Source organism: Artibeus jamaicensis, unplaced genomic scaffold (genome assembly GCF_021234435.1).
Source record: "Artibeus jamaicensis isolate MK-2021 breed Jamaican fruit bat unplaced genomic scaffold, CSHL_Jam_final scaffold_916, whole genome shotgun sequence".
Taxonomy (NCBI): Eukaryota; Metazoa; Chordata; class Mammalia; order Chiroptera; family Phyllostomidae; genus Artibeus; species Artibeus jamaicensis.
This window is the reverse complement of record NW_026522059.1, coordinates 66,208,690-66,226,068: the sequence shown is the minus strand read 5'-3', so window position 1 is coordinate 66,226,068 and position 17,379 is coordinate 66,208,690. Positions and strand designations below refer to the sequence as shown.

The window sequence follows — 17,379 nt, the reverse complement described above, 5'->3', positions numbered from 1 at the left end:
TAGGGAACTGAAATGTCTAGCAACATTTCTTCTCCTTTCCCAGTCAAGGATCACAAAGCCTCCAATGTTGGCCAGGCCTGATCTTATGTTGAGAACAGACAGTTGCATTTGTGACGTATTTTGGTGTGTAACACTCATTATAGTAATATTCTCAGTATGTGTTGTGTCCTTTGTTGATAAATTATATAGAGCATAGCCCCATTCACTGAAAATTTTGGTGAGTTGCTTCAAAAGTGGATGACTCCCTCTCAACAAGGAACCGGGTGCAGTTTTACCAATTCTTTTTGTCACCCTGACGAGATGATACGAAGCATCAGAACTTAACTTTTTAATAGTGATTTGCAATTTACACAAAACCCCAAAACAGCCAAAGAAAGGTATGAGCATTTCACAGAAGGGCATCATTTTTTAAATAATTTTATTTAGTTATTTTTCAAGTACAGTTTTTTGTCTATTTTTCCCATCCCAGCCTCCCCCGCCCCTTGCTCCCCACCTCCCTCCCATTTCCACCCCCCTTAGTTCTTGTCCCTGTGTCCTTCTTATTTGTTCCTCCAAATCCCTCCCCCATTTTCCCCTTAACTTCCCTTCCTTCTCCCCTCTGGTCACTATCCCTTGTTCTCTATTTCAGTGTCTTTGTTTTTTGTAGAAGGGCATCATTTTTAACTTCACAAAATTTAATGGCATTGGGGAGTTTCACTGGGTGTACTTGAATTGACCAAAAATAAAAGGAAGGAAGACTGGGTACTACCCTAATGCATAAAATCATAGCATGGTAAAAATGGCAAAGGGGACTGAAATGGTATGTGGGGATTCTTCTATTGTAAATGTAGGGGGAAGTGGGTGAAAGACAGCAATGAGGGGGATCTGCACATTGGCTTCTAATCAGAATTCTGTGTATTGCAATTCAAACAAATTTTGCCTTCACAAAGTGTTATATAGGGTTGAGACAAAGGAAATATTCCATCTATGTTTATATACGAACACAAACAGAGCCTGCAATCCAACGAGATGAAGTGGGATCCAAATCTCAAAGGTCAGTTAAAACTTTAAATTTTCCTTTTTCCTCTTATTTATTTCCACTCTTAGAATTATGTAGATTTCCTCTAATTTTCTTTAATGGTTGTCCATTTTCCCCAATATTGTTTAGTCAGAATACTGTTTTTCCCCTGTATATACATACTGGTCAAATAGATAATGATTTATAATATAGCCAAACACATAAGTTTTCCTTCTCCGATATCTATTTTAAAATAAAACTGTAAAAACCTACAAATACTGTTTTTCTCCTAATATTTATTGATAAAATAAATAAAGGTTTACAATAAAGCCAAACATATTTTTTCCTTCCCCAAGGTCTATTTTAAAGAACTCTAAAGATGTTCTCTCAAGCATTAAACAAATAAATGTAGTTATATTTCAATAAAAGCATCTTTTGAAGGAAATTTGAGGATTTAAATTATTCTTTTTCATAAATATATCTACTATTCATGTGCCCATTTATTGTTTGGAATTTTGTTTCCTTTAATAATATTAGAGACATGTAGTTTTTATTATGTAGCAAAAATAAAAACTGGTAAATAATTTTAATATTGACTTACTTGATAAAATAAACATAACTTATTTCTAGAAAAACCTAAGGACATTAACTATAAAAATAGCTGTGTTTTAGACAAAGGCAACTTACTGACTTGTTGACATAAAATGAACAGAATTTTGATTTTTTTATTAAACTTTGTTATTAGTAAACTTTAACAATAATAAAGCGACATTTTAGGAAAAGTACATGAAAAATAAAAACAACTCCCAGTCTCACACTGTCAAACAACTACCAGTATTCTCTAATCTTTTTTCCACAAGTATCCATATTTTTCACATACTTTCTGGCTAATTCTCTTTGGTCTATATTAAAAACATTCTCAAGCCTGGTCAGTGTTCATCCTAAGATTATTTTAACTACTGTGATGCATTTTCTCAGGTAGATATACCACATCCTAATAAATCATTGCCTGGTGGACTTTTAACTGAATGCTTATTTTTCACTGTCAGCTAATGCAATTTTAAAATTCAAGAAAAAATTGAAAATGCAATACTTGCATATATTTTTGTCACTGAACACCAAATTTTTATTTTAGATAAATAGTGAGCTCAAGAATTGACAATTACCCGTTTTTTCTAAATTTTCTTCATGGAAAGACTTCTTAATTTTTTATATTTAAGAATCAAAGCTTATAGTCATTATGTGCTTAATGCTAATAAAAAAATGTGAACTGGACCAAGGGCTAAATAATTGGGTTGCCCAAAGTCAAAACCTGAAAACAGGTTCAGTGGCCATGTTCTCACTGGGGCCTTAAGACAAGTATGTAATCAATAACCAGGGGACCAGGGAAAATTTTTCTCTGTGAGTTGATTCAACCTTGAACACTCCTCTTCAGGGCTGCATAACTTCTGAGACATGTATGAGGTCTTTCTGGAAAAAGTCCAGCCATTATCTATATAACAAGAATAGTTTGCATTACATCAATATAACCCGGAAGCCAAGGAGAGTGGACTGGAATACATGTGCATGAACAATGATGACTTCACTGTACTAGTCAGTGGGGGAGGTAGACACTGTTGAGTGAGCATGTGTATTTTGTGGCTATTGCACTCAAAATAATTGAGATAGTAGAGCAACAAATCTGCATCAAATTATGCATTGAGCTTGAACATTCCTTGGTGCAACTATTCAGATGATTCAGAAGGCTTTTGGAGAAAACGCAATGAGGGCAGTGCAAATAAAAATGTGGTGTGAACATTTTAAAGATGGTTGACAATCTATGGAAAGTGATCCATGTTCTGGAAGGCCTGAAACAAGCAGAACACCTGAAAATGTTGAATGTGTACAGGCTGCAAACAACAAAGATCAATGACTGACAGTACAAGAAGTAGAAGCTCATCTGGGGATTCCAAAAACTACTGTGTCCAAGATTTTGATACAGAATCTTGTCATGAATTGCGCCATGGTAAAATTTGTTCTATAGCTTCTGCTACCACAGCAGAAGGAATATTGCACTGCAGTTGCAAATAACTTGATTCAAACCTCTACCCATGAACAAGATTTCCTCAAGTAGGTCATAACCAGAGATAAATGGTAGGTCTACAGCTATGCTCTGAAAGTGAAGGCTCAGACATCCCAGTGGAAGTTGCCTGGTTATCCATGCCTGAAGAAGGTATGGGAAAGTCACAGCAAGATCATGACCATGTTAATTGTGGTTTTTTTATTGTTGTCCATCATGAGTATTTCCCTCCAAGCCAAACAATTAATAAGGAGGACTACCTCAATGTTCTTCCTTGATTGACAGATTCAGTATAATGAAAATGGCTACAGCTATGGGCAATAGCTGTGATTGGCAGCTTCATCATGACAACATGCCTGCTCACATGTCATATCTTGTCCAGAGATTTTTGGCAAAACATCAAATCAGCTAGGTGACTCAGCCCCCTTACAGATCATATTTGGTGCCCTGTGACCTCTGGCTTTTCCCCAAACTAAAACCACCTTTTAAGAAAAGAAATTTCAGACCATCAATGAGATTAGGGAAAATATGATGGAGCAGCTGATGACGATTCCAACAAAGGATTTTGCAGAGTGTTTTGAACAATGGAAGAGATGTTGGAAGACCTGCGAGGTCCCAAGGTGCCTACTTTGAAGAAGACTGAGGTGTCCTTGTTCTATATACAATGTTTCTTGTATCTTGTATCTTCTTCAGTAAAGATCTCTATTTTTCATAGTGTGTGGCTGAATACTTTCTGGACAGACTGTGTAGTCTATAAAACCAAATTAAGATGCCTATTTATTTTTAAACAAGGATATATTTAAAATCCACATAAATAATTTTTATAGCCTTTTGGTATATCTTCTTTCTACTGTTTGAACAATTCAAAATTCATAAATTCTCCTATAATTTCTTTTTTGTTGTTCTTGTTGCAATGTTTTTTAAGCATTTTTTATTTAGTTATTGTTCAAGTACAGTTTTCTGTCTTTTACTCCCATCCCAGCCCACCCACCACAGTGCTCCCTACCTCTCTCCCATTTCCACCCCCCTTAGTTTTTGTCCATGTGTCCTTTATTCTTGTTCCTGTGAATCCTTCCCCTTCTACCCTGAAATCCCCTCCCCTCTCTGCTCTGGTCCCTGTCAGCCTCTCTATTTCAGTGTCTTTGGTTATATTCTACTTGCTTGTTTGTTTTGTTGTTTAGGTTTCTGTTAAACATGAGATCATATGGTATTTGTCTTTTACCACCTGGCTTATTTCACTCAGCATAATGTTTTCTAGTTCCATCCATACTGTTGCAATGGGTAGGAGCTCCTTCTTTTTTTCTGCTGCATAGAATTCCATTGTGTAAATGTACCATAGTTCTTGAATCCATTCATTTACTGCTGGGCACCTAGGTTGCTTCCAATGCTTGGCTGTTGTACATTGTGCTGCTATGAACATTGGGGTGCATAAGTTCTTTTGGATTGATGTGTCAGGGTTCTTAGGATATACTTCTAACAGTGAAATTGCTGGGTCAAAAGCCATATTCATTTTTAGTTTCCTGAGAAAATTCCATGCTGCTTTCCATAATGGTTGTACCAGTCTGCAATCCCACCCACAGTGAACTAGGGTCCCCTTTTCTCCACAACCTCTCGAGTACTTGATATTTGTTGCTTTGTTTATGATGGCCATTCTGACCGGTGTAAAGTGGTATCTCATTGTTGTTTTAATTTGCATCTCTCTGATAGCTAGCAATATTGAGCATGTTTTCATGTGTCTCTGGATCCTCTGTATGTCCTCCGTGGAGAAGTGTCTGTTAAAGTCCTTTGCCCATTTTTTAATTGGGTTGGTTGTCTTCTTAGAGTGGAGTCATGTGAGTTCTTTGTATATTTTGGAGATTAAACCCTTGTCTGAGGTATCATTTAGCAAATATGTTTTCCCAAAGAGTTGGTTCTCTTTTTATCTTAATACTGTTTTCTTTAGCCATGCAGAAGCTTTTTATTTTGATGAGATCCGATTTGTTTATTGTTTCCTTTATGTCCCTTGCTCTAAGGGACATATCAGTAAAAATGTTGCTGCGTGAAATATCTGAGATTTTACTGCCAATGTTCTCCTCTAGAGTGTTAATGGTGTTGCAGCTTATATTTAAATCTTTTATCCACCTTGAATTTATTTTGGTGTATGGTGTAAGTTGGTGCTCAAGAGTCATTTTTTTGCACATAGCTGTCCAGTTCTCCCAACACCATTTGTTGAAGAGGCTGTTTTTGCTCCATTTTATGTTACTGCCCTCTTTGTTGATTATTAATTGCCCATAAAGACTTGGGTTTATTGTGACATTAAACAACACCCTAGATGAAATGGACTTAAATGATATATATATAGAGCCCTTCATCTCAAAAAAGCTAAATATACATTCTTTTCTTTTTTAAATATATTTTATTGATTATGCCATTACAGTTGTTCTATTCCCCCCTTCATTTCTCTCCACCCTGCACACCCCTCCCCCACCATTCCCTCCCTTTAGTTTATGACCATTTCTATGGTTCTGCTCCTGATCTAGCTGTCTTCTTAGTTTGCTTTTGTTTTAGGTGTGTTTGTTAATAACTGTAAGTTTGCTGTCCTTTCCCTGTTCATCTTCTTTTTCTTAGGTAAGTCCCTTTAACATTTCATATATTAAGGGCTTGGTGATGATGAGCTTCTTGAATTTGATCTTATCTGAGAAGCGCTTTATCTGCCCTTCCATTCTAAATGAAAGCTTTGCTAGATAGAGCAAATTTGGATGTAGGTCTTTGGATTTCATGACTTGGAATACTTCTTTCCAGCCCCTTCTTGCCTGTAAGGTCTCTTTTGAGAAATCAGCTGACAGTCTGATGGGAACTCCTTTGTAGGTGACTGTCCCCTTAGCTCTTGCTGCTTCTAGGACTCTCTCCTTCATTTTAATCTTGGCTAATGTAATTCTGATGTGCCTTGGTGTGTTCCTTCTTGGGTCCAACTTCTTTGGGATTCTCTGAGATTCCTGAATTTCCTGGAAGTCTATTTCCTTTGCCAGATTGGGGAAATTCTTCTTTATTATTTGTTCAAATAAGTGTTCCACTTGTGGGTGTTCCTCTTCCCCTTCTGGTACCCCTAAAATTCGGATGTTGGAGCATCTAAAGATGTCCTGGAGGTTCCCAAGCCTCTTCTCATTTTTTTTTGAATTCTTGTTTCTTCATCCTTTTCTGTTTGGTCATTTTTTTCCTCTTTCTGGTCCACTCCTTTAATTTGAGTCCTAGTTTCCTTTCCATTACTATTGGTTTCCTGTGCATTTCCATTAATTTTAATTAATTAGGCTTTATATATCCCTCTAATTTGTGACTATAATCAACCAATTCTGTGAGCATCCTGATCACCAGTGTTTTGAACTGTGCATCTGAAAGTTTGACTATGTCTTCACTGCTTAGATTTATTTGCTCTGGGGCTCTGAGTTGTTCTTGAGCCATGTTTTGATCTGTTCATGCCTGTTATGTCTGAGGACAGGCGCCTTAGTTGTTCACCAGGGCCAGGTCATCCAGGTGGCAGGTTTGTGATGCTGCATGCGGAGGCGGGGTCAGAGAGGGAGCAATGGTGGTCCTCTCCACTTGCCCACTCCTCCTCACAGCTCGCCCCCACCTGCTTATCTGAGCGCAACTGTACGAGTCTGCCGCCCTGCGCCAGTTGCTGGGGCCTGGGAGATCTGTCTTAACGCTGGACTCTTCACTGGTTTATCTGCGTGCACAAGAGAGACCGACTGCAGACAGCCAGCAGCGCCTCTTCCGTGGGTTCTGCCAGTAGCTAGCCTGCACCTGGGATCTGCGCCCCCGGCTGCCTGCGCACCGCCCGGATCTTTTTTGCCTGTCTGGATCTGCTGCTGTTTTCACCCCTCTCACCGGTTTAGCTGAGTGGTCCGTTATTTCTGGACTCCATATTTGATTTTCTGTGTGGTTTGGTTGTGTTCATTATTGTTAAAACTTTGTTGTTTTTAGATTTGGTTGTGTGAGGATGAAAAGTGTTCCCACCTATGTCTCCACCTTTGCAGAAGTCCTCATATTTTTTTGTTTGGTCATTTTTTTCTTTCTTCTGGTCCATTCCCTTGATTTGAGTCCCAGTGACCCTGCCCCCACATAGAGCACCACAACCCAGCGACCTGGGTAGCCCTGCCCTGGTGAACACCTAAGGCTCTGATCCTCTATGTAACAGACACAAAAAGACCAAAACATGGCTCAAGTAGAACTCAAAGCCCCAGAGCTGATATATACACATTTTTTTCAAATGCACATGGAACATTTTCAAAGATAGACCATATTACAGGACTCAAAATGGGCCTCAACATATTCAAGAAAACTGAAATAATATCAAGCATTTTCTGTGACCACAAGGGACTGAAACTGGAAACCAACCCCAAAGGAAAAAAAAAAAAAACAAAAACACTCAAAATCATGGAGATTGAATAGCATACTATTAAACAACGAATTGGTCAAGAATGAAATTAGGGAAGAAATTCTCTTATAATTTCTACTCTGACTTCAAATAAGTTTTTGGTTACAACTGATCAGAAGACAAATTTTTAAAAGATTTTATTTACTTATCTTTAGAGGGAAGGGAAGAGTGGGAGAGAAATATCAATGTATGGTTGCCTCTTGTGCATACCCTGATGGGAACTTGCCTGCAACGCAAGCATGTGCCCTGATTGGGAACTGAACCATGGTTATTTGGTTCACAGGCCTGCACTCAATCCATTAAGCTACACCAGCCAGGGCAGAAAATTATTTTTAAAGAATCACTTTGATTGAGACTGGTAAATAAATAATTACTATTTGTTTTCTGTCTTTAAACTCTTCCAAAATTTTCAGTGAGGTCCTCACCTTCATTTAGAGCCATACTTGACTTTTTAGAAAAAAAGTCATCAACTGCTGTAAATTACTGCTCAATGCTTTGTGTGATATAAAAAGATTCAAGTTTAGAATAACCACTCAAGAAGATGCTGGGAAGATGGTGATGGAGTAAGACAGAGCTGATTCTAGCTGTGGTACTCAAGGGTGAAAGTCCTGGCAGATCTATAGAGAAACAGCACAATAAACCATAAGTTACCCAGCATTTATGAAATTAAAAGACAAGAGACTGTGACCAACTCTGAAACACCAGACAGCGGCAGAGTCAGCTACTGGAGCTGGGACACACATGGCCCCTGTGCTGCCACCATAGCAACAGGCCTGGGAGCCAGGGAGTCAGATACTGAAGCTGGGACATTCTCAGCCCCTGTGCCGCTGCCATAGCTACGGGCCTGGGGAACAGAAGAGTCAGTTGCAGGAGCTGGGACACTGGAGGCCCCTGTGCCACCACCATAGAGAAGGACCTGGATGCTGGGAGTCAGGTACGGAAGCCAGGACACTCCAAACCCCTGTGACAGTCCTTGGAGCCAAAAGAGTAAGCTACTGGAGCCGGGACACTAGAGGCCCCTGTACCGCTGCCATAAAGAGGGGCCTGAACGCCAAGGAGTCAGCTACGGGAGCCAGATATTCCAAACCCAAGTGACCGGCCTGGGTGCCAGAGGAGTTAGCTATGGGAGCTGGGGCACTCTTGGCCCCTGTGCTGCTTCCATAGCGACGGTACTGGACACCAGGGAGTCAGCTACTGGAGCCGGGACATTCAACAATGGTAGGCGACCAGCGCGGGGACCAGGGTGAGGACTAGCATAAGAGTAGGTGGAGACGGAGAACATCAACAAAGTTGAAGGAGTCTGCACCACTGAACTTCGCAGGTATCATACCACAGAAGGTCACACCATAAACCAGGGTGTCAGAACAGATCAATTTTAGAAGCTGAGACTACCAAGAAGAGTCTCAAACAATGCGAAGCCAAAGAAACAATCCCCAAATGGAAGAAAAAGCAGAAACTTCAGAAAGATTGTTAGATGAAATAGAGGTTAATCAACTATCAGATAGTGAATTCAAAGCACTGGTTATTACGAAGTTCAAAGAGCTCACAATGAGCTATCAGAAACTACAGGGGAACTAAAATGATCTCTCTGCAAACTACATCAACATGAAAAAAAAAAGAAAATATCAGCAAGGGACAAAAGGAAATGAAGAATACAATTTCTGAATTGAAGAACAGAGTAGAAAGTTTCAAAAGTAGGATAGATGAGGCAGAGGATAGGATTAGTGAGTTAGAGGACAAGGTGGAAAGCGTCTCACAGAGAGAGCAAGAAAATGAAAAGAGGCTCAGAAAGAATGAAGAGGGATTAAGAGAAATATAACACAATATGAAACATAATAATATCCAAATAATAGAAATACCAGAAGGAGAAGAAGAAGAACAAGGGATAGAAAATGTATTTGAACGAGTAATGAGAGAAAATTTCCCTAATTTAATGTGAGAAAAAGTCACACAAATCCAGGAATCACAGAGAGTCCCAATCAAGAGGAACCCAAGGAGGCCCACTTCAAGACACATCATCATCAAAATGGCAAAATGCCAAGACAAAGAGAGAATCTTAAAGGCAGAAAGGGAGAAAAAAGAAGTAACATACAAGGGAGCCCCAATAAGGTTAGCTACTGACTTCTCAATGGAAACACTCCAAGCAAGAAGAGAATGGCAAGAAATATTGCAAGTAATGAGAACCAGAGGCCTGAAACCAAGGCTACTTTACCCAGCAAGGCTCTCAATCAAGATAGAAGGCCAAATAAAGAGCTTCCAAGACAAAAGAAGCCTAAAAGAATACGCCTCCACCAAACCAGCTTTAGAAGAAATATTAAAAGGACTGCTTTAAGGGAAGGAAGGAAAAGAGGGAGACAGAGAGGAACACAGGTACAAAAATGGCAATGAATAAGTACCTATCAATAATAACCTTAAATGTAAATGGTTTAAATGTTCCAATCAAAAGACACAGAATAGCTGAATGCATAAGAAAGCATGACCCACACATATGCTGCCTACAAGAGACCCACCTCAGGACAAAAAGCCATCACAGACTAAAAGTGAAAGGCTGGAAACAAGTTTTTCAAGCAAATAGACAAGAAAAAAAGCTGGGGTAGCAATTATCATATCGGAGAAAATAGACTTCAAAAAAAGGGCCATAAAGAGAGACCCAGAGGGTCACTTGATTATACTCAAGGGAAGAATCTACAAAGAAGACATTAACATTGTAAACATATATGCACCAAACAAGGGGCACCCAAGTATATCAAGAAAATCTTAGAGGACTCCAAGAGAGTTATTGACAGCAACACAATTATAGTAGGGGATTTTATCACCCCACTATGAAAAATGGACAGATTTTCCAAACAAAATATCAACAAAGATATTGCAGCATTAAACAACACCCTAGATGAAATGAACTTAACTGATATGTATAGAGTCATTCATCCCAAAGAAGCTAAATACACATTCTTTTCAAATGCACATGGAACATTTTCAAAGATAGACCCCATGATAGGACACAAAATGAGCCTCAACAAATTCAAGAAAATTGAAATCATACCAAGCTTCTTCTCTGACCACAAGAGACTGAAATTGGAAACCAACCCCAAAGGAAAAAACCCAAAGCACCCAAAATCATGGAGACTGAATGGTATTCTATTAAACAACAAATGGGTCAAGAATGAAATTAGGGAAAGAAATCAAAACGTTTCTGGAAACAAATGAAAACGAACTCACAACAACCCAAAACCTATGGGACACAGCCAAGGCAGTTCTGAGAGAGAAGTTTATAGCAATAGAGGCCTACCTAAAGAGCAAAGAAACATTTCAAACAAACAACCTAACCCTACGCCTGCAAGAACTAGAGGAACAACAACAAAGACAGCCCAGAGCAAGCAGAAAGAAGCAAATAACCAAGATTAGAGCAGAATTAAATGACATAGAAACTAAAAGCATAATTCTATGGATCAATGAATCCAGGAGTTGGTTCTTTGAGAAGATCAACAAAATAGACAAGCCTTTAAGTAGGCTCATCAAGAAAAGAAGGGAACGGACACAAATAAACACAATCATAAATGAAAGAGGAGAGATTACAACTGATACCACAGAAATAGAAGGGATTGTAAGAAACTACTATGAAGAACTGTATGCCAAGAAATTTGAAAACCTAGGTGAAATGGACACATTTCTAGAAAAATATAATCTTCCAAAACTCAGTGAAAAAGGAACAGAAAATCTAAACACGCCAATATCAGCAAAAGAAATGGAAGCAGTAATCAAAAAACTCCCATCACACAAAAGCCCTGGACCAGATGGTTTCACAGGAGAATTCTACAAAGCATTTAAGGAAGAGCTAACCCCTATTCTCCACAGACTATTCCAAAAAAATCCAGAAGAATGGAAAACTCCCAAATTCTTTTTATGAAGCCAGCATCATCCTAATTCCAAAACCAGATAAAGACACAACAAAGAAAGAAAACTTCAGGCCAATATTGCTGATGAACATACAAGCTAAAATCCTCCACAAAATATTGGCAAATCACACCCAACAATATATCAAAAAGATCATCCACCATGACCAAGTGGGATTCATCCCAAGAATGCAAGGTTGGTTTGATATTTGCAAATCAGTAAATGTAATACGTCACATAAACAAAAGCAAAGACAAAAACCACATGATCATATAAATAGACTCAGAAAAAAAGCTTTTGATAAGGTACAACACCCATTTATGATAAAAACACTCAGCAAAGTGGGAATACAGGGAGCATTCCTCAATATAATAAAGGCCATATGTGAGAGACCTAGCGCCAACATCATACTCAATGGGCAAAAACTAAAAGCTTTTCCACTAAGATCAGGAACAAGACAAGATTGTCCACTTTCACCATTTCTATTCAATATAGTATTGGAAGTTTTAGCCACAGCAATCAGACAAGAAAAGGAAATGAAAGGCATTCAAATAGGAAAGGAGTAAGCAAAACTGTCACTGTTTGCAGATGACAAGATAGTGTACCTGGAAAATCCTGTAGACTCTACCAAAAAACTGCTCAAACTAATTAATGAATTCGGCAAAACAGCGGGTTACAAAGTTAATATGCAGAAATCAAAGGCATTTGAATCAGCAGAAGCAGAAATCAAGGAAAAAATCCCATTCAATATAGCAAAAAGAAAAATAAAATATCTGGGAATAAACCTAACTAAGGAGGTAAAAGACCTGTATGCAGAAAACCACACAGCCCTGAAGAAAGAAATCAAGGAAGACACAAACAAATGGAAACATATACCCTTTTCATGAATTGGAAGAATTTACATCATCAAAATGTCCATACTACCCAAAGCAATCTACAGATTCAATGCAATACCTATTAAAGTACCAATGGCATATTTCACAGACATAGAACAAACACTTCAAAAATTTATATGGAACCATAAACGACCCAGAATAGCAGCTGCACTTTTGAGAAAGAAGAACAAAGTAGGAGGGATCACAATACCTGATATCAAACTGTATTACAAGGCCACTGTAATCAAAACAACCTGGTACTGGCATAAAAATATACACATAGAACGATGGAACAGAACAGAGAGCCCAGAAATCAACCCAACTCTCTACAGTCAATTAATATTTGACAAAGGGGGCAGTAACATAAAATGGAGTAAAGATAGCCTCTTCAACAAATGGTACTGGGGGAACTGGACAGCTACATGCAAAAAAATGAAACTTGAGCACCAACTTACAGCATACACCCAAATAAATTCAAGGTGGATAAAAGACTTAAATATAAGCCGTGACACCATTAAAGTCCTAGAGGAGAACATTGGCAAGAAAATCTCAGATATTCCACGCAGCAACATTTTTACCCATATGTCCCTAGAGCAAGAAATATAAAGGAAAGAATAAACAAATGGGATCTCATCAAAATGAAAAGCTTCTGCGTGGCTAAAGAAAACAGTATTAAATTAAAAAGTCAACCAACTGTATGGAGAAACATATTTCTCAATGATACCTCAGACAAAGGTTTAATCTCCAAAATATAGAAAGAACTTACACAACTCCACTCTAAGAAGACAACCAACCCAATTAAAAAATGGGAAAAGGACTAGAACTGACAGTTCTCCAAGGACGACATACGGAACATCCAGAGACACATGAAGAGATGCTCAATATTGTTAGCTATCAGAGAGATGCAAATTAAAACCATAACGAGATTCCACTTTACACCGGTCAGGATGGCTATCATAAACAAAGCAACAAACATCAAATGTTGGAGAGATTGTGGGGAAAATTGGTCTTAGGTCACTGTGGGTGGGATTGCAGACTGGTACAACTATTATGGAAAACAGTATGGAATTTTCTCAGAAAAATAAAAATTGACTTGCCTTTTGACCCAGCAATTCCATTGCTAGGATTATATCCTAAGAATCCTAAAACATCAATTTCAAAGAACCTATGCACCACAATGTTCATAGCAGGACAATGTACTACAGCCAAGAGTTGGAAACAACCTAGTTGCCCATCAGTAAATGAATGGATTCAAAAAATTGTGGTACATATACACAATGGAATTCTATGCAGCAGAGAGAAAGAAGGAGCTACTACCCTTTGCAACAACATGGATGGAACTGGAAAGGATTATGCTGAGTGAAATAGACCAGGTGTTGAAAGAATGCCATATGATCGCACCTTTAACAGGAAGCTAAACAACAAAACAAAGAAGCAAGCAGAATAAAAACAAAGACACTGAAATAGAGAACAAGGGGACAGTGACCAGAGGGGTGAGGGAAGGGAATTTAAGGGGAAAAAAGGGGAGTGATTTGGAGGAACAAATAGGAAGGACACAGGGATGAGAACTAAGGGGTGTGATAAAGGGAAGGAGGTGGGGAGCATGGGGTTTGGGGGCTGAGATCAGAGAAATAGACAAAAAAACCGTACTTGAAAAATAACTAAATAAAATTAAAAAAAAAAAACCTGAAAAAAGAAAAAAAAGAAACTAGGACATTGTTCTGTAACTTGAAAAAAAACCTTCATTAGTAATGTCTTTTCAATTGTTAAACACTAAAATTTTCAAATAGTTTGAATATCATCTAAATGTTATGTCTCCTTAATAGCAAATAAATTATTTTAAGGCTGTCGGAACTTCACGTCACTTTTAAGGACAAGTTATTACAAGTATTTAATATTTAAAATAAAGTAATATATTTTATAGAAATAACAGAAATAGTTTGAGAAAATAATTCTTAAAAATTCATATTTGGTCACGAGGGACTAGTTAGTGAAGTAGACATGCTGGTCATAAAGGTGTGATTGTGGGTGTGGTTTCCACTTAGGTAAAGCTTCCTCCTGTTATTTAACTCGACTCTGTCCTGCATATTCATATAGGGGGTTATTGAATCTAAATTGATAGGTTATGTTTGCAGTTTTGTACTCATTAACTGTGTGACTTTTGGAAAAACCATAGTCCATTTAAATGTAAGGAGGTGACTTAATAGTACAAACTGGGTTTCCATTGTGTGTTAGATTTCATGAAGGTACCTATGGATACAAAGATAAGCAAAACTGAATAAAATTTATAATTTAAGGCCTAAGAGATATTTACATCATTTTGGGGCCTCCAATGATCTATGTACAGTGAGTTTTTGCTTTGTATATTTTTGAATTTCAACCAATGTTTAATTAAATAACACCAGTCCCCTAAAAGCACAAATCAAATTTTAGTTTCCACAATATATTATCTGTGAGAAATTTTATAATGTCCAAACTTAGCTAGGTTTTCAGTCCATACATCATGATGCCTCATGATCAGCCATCAGTCACATCATTTCTTTTTTTTTAAATTTTTTTAATTGATTATGCCATTACATTTGCTCTATTCCCCCCTCCATTCCCCTCCACCCTGCATACCCCTCCCCCCATTTCCCCCTTTAGTTCATGCACACATGTCTCAAATTCTTTAGATTCTGTATTTCCCCTACTATTCTTACCCTCCCCCCTATCTATTTTCTATCTACTGTCTATGCTACTTATTTTCTGTACCTTCTCCCCCCTTCTCCTCCTCCCACTCCCCTGTTGCTAACCCTCCATGAGATCTTCATTTCTATGGTTCTGCTCCTGATCTAGCTGTCCTCTTAGTTTGCTTTTGTTTTAGGTGTGGTTGTTACTAACTGTGAGTTTGCTGTCCTTTCACTGTTTATCTTTTTTATCTTCTTTTTCTTAGGTAAGTCCCTTTAACATTTCATATAATAAGGGCTTGGTGATGATGAACTCCTTGAATTTGGTCTTATCTGAGAAGCACTTTATCTGTCCTTCCATTCTAAATGAAAACTTTGCTGGGTAGAGCAATCTTGGTTGTAGGTCTTTGGTTTTCATGACTTGGAATACCTCTTTCCAGCCCCTTCTTGCCTGTAAGGTCTCTTTTGAGAAATCCGCTGACAGTCTGATGGGAACTCCTTTGTAGGTGACTGTCCCCTTAGCTCTTGCTGCTTCTAGGATTCTCTCCTTCATTTTAATCTTGGCTAATGTAATGATGATGTGCCTTGGTGTGTTCCTTCTTGGGTCCAACTTCTTTGGGACTCTCTGAGCTTCCTGGATTTCCCGGAAGTCTATTTCCTTTGCCAGATTGGGGAAATTTTCCTTTATTATTTGTGCAAATAAGTTTTCCACTGGTGGCTGTTCCTTTCCCCCTTCTGGTACCCCTATAATTCAGATGTTGAAACGTTTAAAGATGTCCTGGAGGTTCCTAAGCTTCTCCTCATTTTTCTGAATTCTTATTTCTTCATTCTTTTCTGTTTGATCATTTTTTTCTTCCTTCTGGTCCATACCCTTGGTTTGAGTCCCAATTTTCTTTCCATTACTATTGGTTTCCTTTTTATTACCATTCATTTCAATTAGTTTAGCTTCCATATGTTCCTCTAATTTGTGACTAAAATCAACCAGTTCTGTAAGGATCCTGATAACCAGTGTTTTGAACTGTGCATCTGAAAGACTGGCTATTTCTTCATTGCTTAGATTTATTTGCTCTGGGGCTCTGAGTTGTCCTAGAGCCATTTTTGGTCTATTCGTGCTGTCAAGTAAGCGGAGCCAAGCCTTAGTTGTTTACCAGGACGGGGCAACCCAGGTCGCTGGTTTGTGATGCTGTGTGTGGGGGTGTGGTCAGAGAAGGAGCAATGGCGTTCCTCTCCGCTAGCCCAGCCCGTCCAGTCACAGCACTCGCCCTTGTTTATCCAATCGGAATTGTGCGAGCCTGCTGCCCCGTGCAGGCTTCCCTTCTCACTGGTTTCTCCCCACGCAGATGCGCGACTGACCGACAGATCACAGACAGCCCGCCACGCCTCTTCCCTGTGCGCTCGGTAGCTAGCTCTCGATCAGCGCCTTCGGCTGCTTGTGCTCCGTGCACCACCCGGGAATTTTTTCTTGCTAACCTGCTCCGCTGCTGGTTTCGCTTCTCTTACCAGTTTAGCTGAGCATTTAGATGTCTTTGGACTCCGTATTGTCGATTTTCCATGTGGCTTGGTTGTGATTGTTGTTAAAAATAGTTGTTCTTAGATTTGGTTGTGCACAGAGGCAAGGTGGTTCCTCCACCTATGTCTCCATCTTGGTGGAAGTCTACATCATTTCTTTTAAAGACTGTCAATGATGTGTTGCTTTCGTCTCTCACTCAGGTCACATAGACAGGAGATGTCAGATGGTATTGTCTCCTGTTTCATAAGGAATCAGGGAACATTTTACAAAAATGGATTACCAAAAGAGGGAACTAGTCAACAAAGATGAAAGAGCATCAAGAACCGAAGATTATACCATTGGCAGTGAAATTAAAATATATAATGTAATTATGGGACAAAAAGTTAATACCGAGGTGATTGACCTGCTTCCAGTTGAAACTCTAAATGTGGAGCTAGAGGAATTTAGAAAAAGCAAACATATTGACATAAATAGGAAAGTGGTTGTGATCTGATGAAAATTAAGGAAGATATCCCAGAAGTGACAAAGGGAGCGAATTCCCCATTAAAGACCTGGGACACAGTTCTCAACACTGATAAATCCTCCAAGCTGATCCACCCTTAGGAGTTGTACAACTCACCAGGCACGAAACAGCTGCTGGCTCCATACTGTAAGTTACACAAGAAGAAAACACTGCTCAAACTATTTTAGATAAGTATTTTTTACAAAAAAAACAAAACACATTAACTCTCAATATTTTTAATGTTTTAAATAATAGTGTACTAAATAACTATTAGTTTAATATTTCTCCTACAAATTTATAACCTATAATAAGAGAGTTTTTAATGTTTTAATAAATATTTGTAAAGAGCATAGAAAGTCTTATTTTTTTCCCGCTGATTTATTAACATCACTTTGCATCATTTCCTTTTATGGTCCCACACTACTATGCAGATCAAGTGTATAGTATATTTTGCTGAATCTAA

At 38.5% G+C, this 17,379-nt stretch overlaps 1 protein-coding gene across 1 annotated transcript in view; it reads right to left on the bottom strand.

Moving 5' to 3' along the window:
• The window catches only part of RALYL (RALY RNA binding protein like), a 477,858-nt gene that overhangs the window by 44,515 nt on the left and 415,964 nt on the right, over positions 1–17,379 (bottom strand). The window lies entirely within an intron of this gene.